Source organism: Cebus imitator, unplaced genomic scaffold (assembly GCF_001604975.1).
Source record: "Cebus imitator isolate Cc_AM_T3 unplaced genomic scaffold, Cebus_imitator-1.0 Scaffold53, whole genome shotgun sequence".
NCBI classification, from domain to species: Eukaryota; Metazoa; Chordata; class Mammalia; order Primates; family Cebidae; genus Cebus; species Cebus imitator.
In genome coordinates this window covers 249885-258429 of record NW_016107368.1, presented here as the reverse complement: position 1 = coordinate 258429, position 8545 = coordinate 249885, and the positions used below count along the sequence as shown (strand labels likewise).

At 37.2% G+C, this 8545-nt stretch overlaps 1 long non-coding RNA gene across 1 annotated transcript in view; it reads right to left on the bottom strand.

Moving 5' to 3' along the window:
• Positions 1-7812: 7812 nt before the first annotated feature.
• LOC108304182 overlaps positions 7813-8545 on the bottom strand; it is a 6472-nt gene continuing 5739 nt past the window's right edge. Inside the window, exon 3 of the long non-coding RNA XR_001825153.2 lies at positions 7813-7823. This is a non-coding gene — a long non-coding RNA (uncharacterized LOC108304182). The remainder of the gene's footprint in view (positions 7824-8545) is intronic.

Sequence of the window (8545 nt, the reverse complement as noted above, 5' to 3'; positions counted from 1 at the left end):
AATCTGCATAGCACAACTTGGACAGTATTCACTGGTCCATTCCTCAGAGAGCCCCATAAATGTATGGAATTATTCATATCCAGTTGCACATTTTAGCTGTTAAGTATTTTTCCAGTTCTGCTGGGTTAGAGAGGCATCATGTTACAGTGAAAAGAAAAAGGCATGGATAGACTGACAGACAAGGAGAGAAGACGGAGCAGGGGACATGAAGGGGAAATGGATTCATTCTGACACACAAATGTAAAATTCCCTAGTTAAGAACAGTACAGCATTTGTGCTTTTTTTATATACGTAAAGGTATTGTTCAGTACTTTTCCATTAATTTTTCAAAGGTCTTGACCTCCTAATGAAAAATTTCTGACTAAAAGGGGTTTTCCTCACCACTCAGTTCCTTCTGCTGGGTCCTACAGTGAATCAATGATCTCGTATTTGTCCCTTCAGACAGTTGCCACGGAAATGAGTGCTGCAAACACTTTCAGCTTTCTGGCTTCACTGTGGGATCCAGCAAGAACATGATTGGGCTGTCAGAGAACCTCCTGAAGGAAAGTTGTACCTGATAAGTAAGAGTTTCCAGAAAAATGGTGACACATACAGGAAGAAAAATAGATTAACTCAGTCTGAAAAATCCCTTTTGATTCATAGACTGTCTACATGATTGAAACATAAGAAATCATCTCTTTCTCTAAGCAGACTCTTCTCAATTCACATACAAGCACCTCGGCGGGGGGGCAAATAAAACTTCTCTGTGTAGGCATAAGGAGGAATCAGGTTAGCAAAAGGAAAATAAGGTGCTGTAGAAATGAGAAACTGCTGAAGAAACGAGAAAGCAAAATGCTAACCTGGGGGAGAGAGGGTGGCAAAGTGAGTGAAAGAGAGGGCACCTGATGTCATTTAAACCATTTTTAAGGAAAATTAAGTATCCTGATTGAAAAAAAAAAAAGGAAGTCACTGTGGATGTCAAAGAACACAGTGGCTTCCCACAACTGGAATCAGAGACAATTTGGAGTTTGACGGACTCCACTGCAGTAGACCTGAAATTTCATTTGTGTCATTTGGTCCCAGCAAATGGGACCTGGCTTTTCTGGGAAAGAATTCCAGTTGTCAGTTTGAATCCACCGAGTAGTTCTATCCAGTGCCAATTATAATCCTGAAAGATGCAATCCCATATGCCCTAATTCTGAATGTTGAAATCCCAAAAGATCAAAATCCCTAATGTCCAAAATCCCCAAAATCACAACTATGAAAGATTAAAATCCCGAATGCTGAATTCTGGGGGAAGAATTAGCGTGTTTTCAGTTGCATGCTGGATAGTCTCATCATGTTAGTTGCATCAAGTTAGGCAGAGCTATTACCTTGTTGTCTTTATTTGGAAATTAAATGTGGTTTAAGATGCATATGGGTGACAAAGGGCAGACTTGTGTACTTCCTACAAACCTGGTAAAGCATTGTTTCGGATATGTCTGTAAGGTTTTTTCCAGAGGAGATTACTGTGTGAGTCTGAGTGGATTAACTAGGTGTGGGGGATCTGCTGTCAATGTTGAAGGATACCATCCAATCAGCTGGAGGCCAGGAGAGAGAACAAACACATAAGGCAGATTAGTCTCTGAGAGCTGGGGTAGATCTGCTGCTGACTTGGACACCAGAACTCCATGTTCACCGGTCTTTGGACTCAGGACTTTCAGAAGCAGCCTCCTAGGTGCTGAGACTTCCTGCTGAGACTGGTTTATAACACCAGCTTTCCTGGTTCTATGAATTTCAGACTTGAACTGAGCCAAGTTTCCAGCTTGCAGATGTGGAACTTCTCAGCCTCCAAACTTGTGTGAGCCCATCCTACCGATAAAACTTCTTTCATCTATCTATGCACATATCCTATTGGTTCTTTCTCTCTAGAGAACCTTGACTAAAATAGATTTGGTATCAAAGAAGCCAAATATCATTCCTCCTTACTGTATTACTTGCAACATAACAGAAGAGATCTGTGAAATTGTTTCCTCACAAAAAGCTATGATGATCTAAGTGTATGAGCCCTCTTAATAGTGAAAGATAAAACTTTAAAAGCTAATTACTATTGGCATTGTGAAAGCAGAAAATCACTTATTTGCAATGGCTGAGCAATAACCTGACTTTCAAATGGACTGCAGATACTTATGGAATTTGTAGACCACCTTAACTCTTCAAGTACAAGCGCAGTCAATGTTTCAAAAATCATAGAAGTGAAAATGCAAATGAAAAATGCAGAAATCTCCCCTGCCAAATTATTCCATCATATAAGACTTCTGCCCTTTCACATATAGTGTCAGTTTCCTACGCTACGTATTTCACCGTTGCTTCATTTCCATTACTGGAAGTATAAATTGTGTAAGGACCTTTTACAGAGTTCTAATTTGTTTTATGCGTTTTTTGCAACTTTGGCTCTATGAAAGTGCGTTATCGGAAAGTTAACTTTGTGCGTTAAGCATTGTGTGTATATATAAAAATGTCAAAACTTCCTTAATAAAGAAGATATGTCCTTTCTGTACATCTGCATTCGTGAAAAATAAAATTTCTCAAGATGGCAGCTACTTGGGCAACTCCATATGTGGTGGTGACTCACTGTGGGTTTTGATGGGTCTCATTGAAAGACACAGGTTATCCAGCATAGTATTTCAGATGACTGCAGTTATAAAGCTGGGTGCACACAGTTACCCACTGTAGTGATACGTGTTTATGTATTCCACTTTTTGACCTATTTATTAATGAATATGGTTTGTCTGCTCATAACTGTTATATACATGTGGCTATCATTAGCATACTTGAGTGCTTATGCTTGCAAAAATGTGTATGTTATTGTTGCCTATTTTATGGTCTAAAGTGGCCTACAACGTGTGCCAACATGTTTTATATGTTTCTCAAGTGAATTCCCTTTAAAATATAAATAAATGTATTTTGTAAAATTAAAAAAAAAAATTGTTTTAACTTTGGCTTGGTGGCACATGCCTGTAGTCTCACCCAGCTACTTGGAAGGCTGAAGCAGAGGATCACTTGAATCCAGGAGTTCGATGCTGCAATATGCTACGATCATGTCTGTGAATAGCCACTGCACTCCAGCCTGGGCAACAAGAAAGACCCTATCTCTAAATAAATAAATAAGTTTTTCTCCAGAATTATATTTTTAGTATTTTGATCTTTCAGGATTTCAACATTTGGGATTAAGGCAATTGGGATTATATCTTTCGGGATTATGCCTCTAATTCAACACTATCCTGTATCATTGACCTCTAATGAAATTCTATTAGATTGAGTAAGGTCAGTGTTTTTCATACTGGAATTAGAGAACAGACCACTCATCGTGGTGTCATGGCTGTAAAAGATGGGGTTTGATTGGCAGAAGCCAATATTTAGACAACTGGTTGGAAGACTTGCCAGATATTAGTGTAATGGGAAGGGGAAATTATAATTTGAAAAGATTATACCCTCTTTCATTTGGGATTTTTAAGTTCTTCCAGGTAAAAATATCTTATCATGTATACTATTGCTGGTCGGTATGTAAATTTTACAACCACTTTGGGGAACAATTTGGAAATACCTAGAAAAGTTGAAGGTGCACTTTCTACGTAACCAAGCAATTTCAATTCCAGGTGGCTGCTATGGACTGAATTGTGTCCTCTCAAATTCACATGTTAAAGCCTTAACCTTCAGTATATCTAGACATAGGGTCTTTAGGAGATATTTAAGGTTAAATGTGGTAATAAGGATGAAGCCCTAATTCAATAGCACTGTGTCCTTCTAAGAAGAGGAAGAGAAAAAGATCTCATTCTCTCTCTCTGCCATGAAGATACAGTGAGTGGCCACCTACCAGGCAGCAAAAAGGGCCTGACTAGAATCCAGTTATCCTTGGTACCTTCATCTCAGACTTCTGTTCTCCAGAACTGTTAGAAAGTAAGTTTCACCTGAGCAGACCAAGACAATGGCTACCCTAGAAAAGCTTTTATGTGTGTCCAAGAAGACAAAATACAAAATACATGTTCATCATATCACTGTTCCTAATAATAAAAATGCAGAAACTGGTCAGGTGCATTGGCTCACACCTGTAATACCAGCACTTTGGAAGGCAGAGGCAGGTGAATCACTTGAGATCAGGAGGTCGAGACCAGCCTGGCCAACATGGCAAAACCCCGTCTCCACCAAAAAAAAATATATATATATATATATATATATATATATATATATATATATATATATATATATACACACACACACATATGTATGTATATACACACACACATATGTATGTTTACACACACACACACACACACACACATATGCTAACTTCCTGTAAAGAAACTATTTATTCATATAACAATTCCAAACAACAGTTAAAATGAATGAACTCCAATAACAGGTATTCATATAAATAAATCTCAAAAATATAGTGTCAAGAAATAAGTCAATCTGTAAAAGAATGCTTATACATACTATCGTAAAATTTAAAACATAAAACAATAGTTCATAACTTTTTGGAAATACACTTGTATAAACAAAAAGAAGTGTTGTTTAATGCATGCTTATCATGACAATACATGTCTATCATGTTTTACATAGTTGAGGCAACAGAATTTTGGATGTTTTAATTAGTTAGGGCCACCTACCACCAGACACCCTATGAGATTCTTTAACCTATAGTTGATGAAAAATAAAGACCTGAAGGAGAATGACAAATTATTCTGAGGAATAATGGCTAAATGCACAACCTATATGTGCATAATGTCATGCTACACACTTGGAGGCATGATACTAGATAATAGTTATACACACACACACAAACTACATGCTTAGCCAGCATGAATAAGAAAATGGTCTTTACACTTGCTCAAATTAGATTGCTGTCTTTTTTCATCATCCAGATTTTGTGAATTCTCTATGTCCTATTCTCATCCATCACTTTCACCATCAGAGTCCTTATCACTACTTGAAAAAAAAAAAAACTCAGACTCCTGTTTATCAGATTGTCCAAAATTCACTGAAAATCCTGTTTTGACAAGTAGTATTTCTAAGGATGATCTGTCCTTTCAACAAGCTTTGTGATTCTCTGACCAGGTGCCCGTTTGCTATTCTTCTACCGGATAGATTGAAGGAGTGTTTTAACTCTGGTCTTTGGCAGGAAGAGTGCCTTATCATCTGGGCTAGCAGTAAAAACATGAACGTGTGTGACTCCTTGTGTTCCACCATGAAATACTCCTCCAGGCACAGCAGTTCAAGGGTACTTTGTAAGTGACTGGAATCACTACTTGCATTTATAGATTTTTACATCATTTTATATCGTTTCACATTTTACTTTTCCATGATATACTTCCAAGAGAAGTAAAAGATACCTACATATTTCCAATAAAAACACAGAAAGAAATAATAAAGTGCACTTATTTTTTTTTCCATCAGCTTAAAATTAATATAAACAATCTTATCCCAGAATATAATTTACTTTGACTTGGGTCAAATGTTTTATATACAATTTGTTCTTTTGTGTATGTCCGTTTGTCCCAAACTGAGTTTTATACAATTGTGTTATTAACTCTTTTGTTAAGTGTAAAGAAAAAAAGTGTTTCATTGTCAAGTAAACTGGTATGATTGGAGATAGATCAAATTAAATAAGTTTCACTTTTGAAGACCTTCTCAGAGGCTATATGTGGCTATTCATTATAAACCCCAAGAGATGCTAAGGTATACAGTGTAACAACACCCTCACTTTTTTTCCAATGTTGTATTATAGAATGCTTATTTATGTCACAGATTCTGTATTTTTTCATATTTAGGCAGATTATAGTTCAAATCCCTTGGATTTATCATTTGACTCTATGTTTATAATTAGCTTTCTAACCCCATTTTTAAATACAATTGAATTGTTTACTTCTTTTTGTTTAAATTATGAAACTGACATTCATAAAAACTCAAATCATACAGAGGGATAGTGAATAAAAAGCAAACATCTTCACCGTCCCCAGAATCACATTCTCTTCCCTCAGCAGTAACTGTTGACTAGAGTTTGATGAGTCTCTTTTTAAGTCACTTTTACGTAAAACAATCAAGTTACTATTTCATATCGTCTGACAAAAACAACAGACATCTTCAAAATTGGATTAGAAAAAAAATTTTTAAGATATCTTCAAATAACATATATATATATTTCCCTGATAATTCAATGGCTACATTTTTCAGATAGTGTCAGATTCGGTTTTAGGTGAAACTCTTGACTTTTCATTAACGTAAATGGTTACTGAGAAAGTAAGTTGAAGAATATATAATTTATTTACATTTTCCCCAAAATTATGCTAGATAAATTAAATCTTTAACTTTAATCTTTCTTTAAATCCTTCACGAATTTATGTCAACCTATCCAAATAAGCATAAATCAAACCACACCCTCACTCACCGAACAGACAAGACCTCAACGCCCTCTAGTGGAGTGGCCTCCACGCTCCATTGTGTGGGACCAACCTCTATTCCAGTGGGTAAACTGAAGTGAATGAGCTCTTATGAGGATGAGATTATAACTTGTCAAGGTTAGAATGGTACTCCCTCTTTCATTCATTTAATAAATAGTTAAACTTGCTTTAAAAGAAAATAAGTTAAAATGAGCCACCACAAAGAAAACAAGAAAAAATTATGAGGGGAAATATCCACATATAAAATGTCAAATAATAACTTTATTGCTATAGAAAAATCAGTCCCTGATCTTCCAAGTGTCTGTTTGTCTTGACTTCTTACTCTTGGCCACATCACTACTCTTTACTACTGAATTTACAAAGATTTAAATCTATTCTTTAATTTTTTTTAAGTGCTTAGCTTTGTCTTTAATTTCACTTCTCTGGGTTTATCACTTTTCCTTAAGAATTACTTCACTCGGAGAAACTGGAATGCATTGTCACTGCTGGTGATCTTCAGGTAAGTCTGACAAACCAGAGGCTTTTGGAACTGCGTTTTATTTTTTATTTATTTATTTATTTTTGAGATAGTCTTGCTCTGTCACTCCAGCTGGAGTACTGTGGTAAAATCACAGCTCACTGCAGCCTTGAATTCCTGGGCTCAAGCAATCTTCCTGCCTCAGTCTCCTGAGTAGCTGGAAACTACAGGCAATGTGGCCACGCCTGAAAAATGCCATTCAAAGAACTGGTGAAAGATTGGTCCATAAGAAATGGAGCACGATAAGAAGAAAGGAGATGAACAGGACAGTTGTGAAATAAACAGGAGGAAAGGAATAGGGGAAGGAGGAAATGGGATTAGTAGAGAAGAATATCAAAGGTACAGAAAAAAATCGGGGCCAGTGTGGTGGCTCACACCTGTAATCCCAGCACTTTGGGAGGCTGAGGTGGGCGGATCACCTGAGGTCAGAATTGCGACATTGTTTATTATAGGTAGCAAATATTTTTTCTAGTTGTTTTTGTTCTGTTGATAGTACTGTTTGACACAAAGAATCTTTTCATTCCTGTGTAATCAAATCTAGTAAACTTTTCCCTTTGTGTTTTCAAAAAAAAAGAATTACTTCACTCACTTTCTCAAACAACAACGAAATATAACCATTTAGTTCACTTGTCTGCTTTTCTTTCTTTTTTCTTGGAGACAAAGTCTCACTTTGTTGCCCAGGCTGGAGCCTGTGATCACAGCTCACTGCAACCTTGACAACTGGGGCTCAGTGATCCTTCCACCTCAGGCTCCTCAGTAGCTGGAACCACAGCTGTGCACCACCGTGCCCAGCTAATTTTTTAATTTTTGCAGAGATGGGGTCTCACTGTCTTTCTTGCTCAGGCTGGTCTTGAACTCCTGGCTTCAAGCAGTCCTCCCACATTGACCTCCCAGAGTGCTGGGACTACAGGCATGAGCTACCACACCAAGCCACTTTTCTGCTTTTCTCCCTGCCGAGGATGTGAGCTATCAGCCTTTCTCATTTAAAAGACAGCTCCTATTCCAGGGCATGATGCGAGGCAGTCAGGATAGTGGTTAACAGCATAGAGTATGGAGCCAGCAGGCCTGGTTTCAAAGCCCAAAAGAGCCATTTACTGTCCGTGTGATGTAGAGCTAGTTGTTTAAATCCTACGCCTCTCAGTTTTTTCATCTGTAAAATCAGTGATAATAATAGCATCCAATAGGCGTTTGGCTTAAGTAAGAAAATCCATGTAAAGGAGGTAGAACAGTGCATAAAACATAGTGAGCACTCAATAACTGTTATTTGATATTACTACTTCCTCAGAGTAAATAAAAATAAGACACTATGAATGAAAGATATATAAGCCAACATTTCTTTTCAAAACCAAAGGCAAACTGTTCATTAGCCAAATCCTACCATCCCTTGTTTAAATGATTGTAATCATCTCCTCACTAGCCTTGTAGTCACCAGTCTCTCCCAATTCATCTATTGTCATCAGTCAGATTTATGTTCCTAAAAATAATATTGACATTTCTATTTCAGGATCTGATGAACTAACTCCCTGCTGAAAACAAGTATAAAAACTAATATATAGGGCCGGGTGCTGTGGCTCACGCCTGTAATCCCAGCACTTTGGGAGGCCGAGGC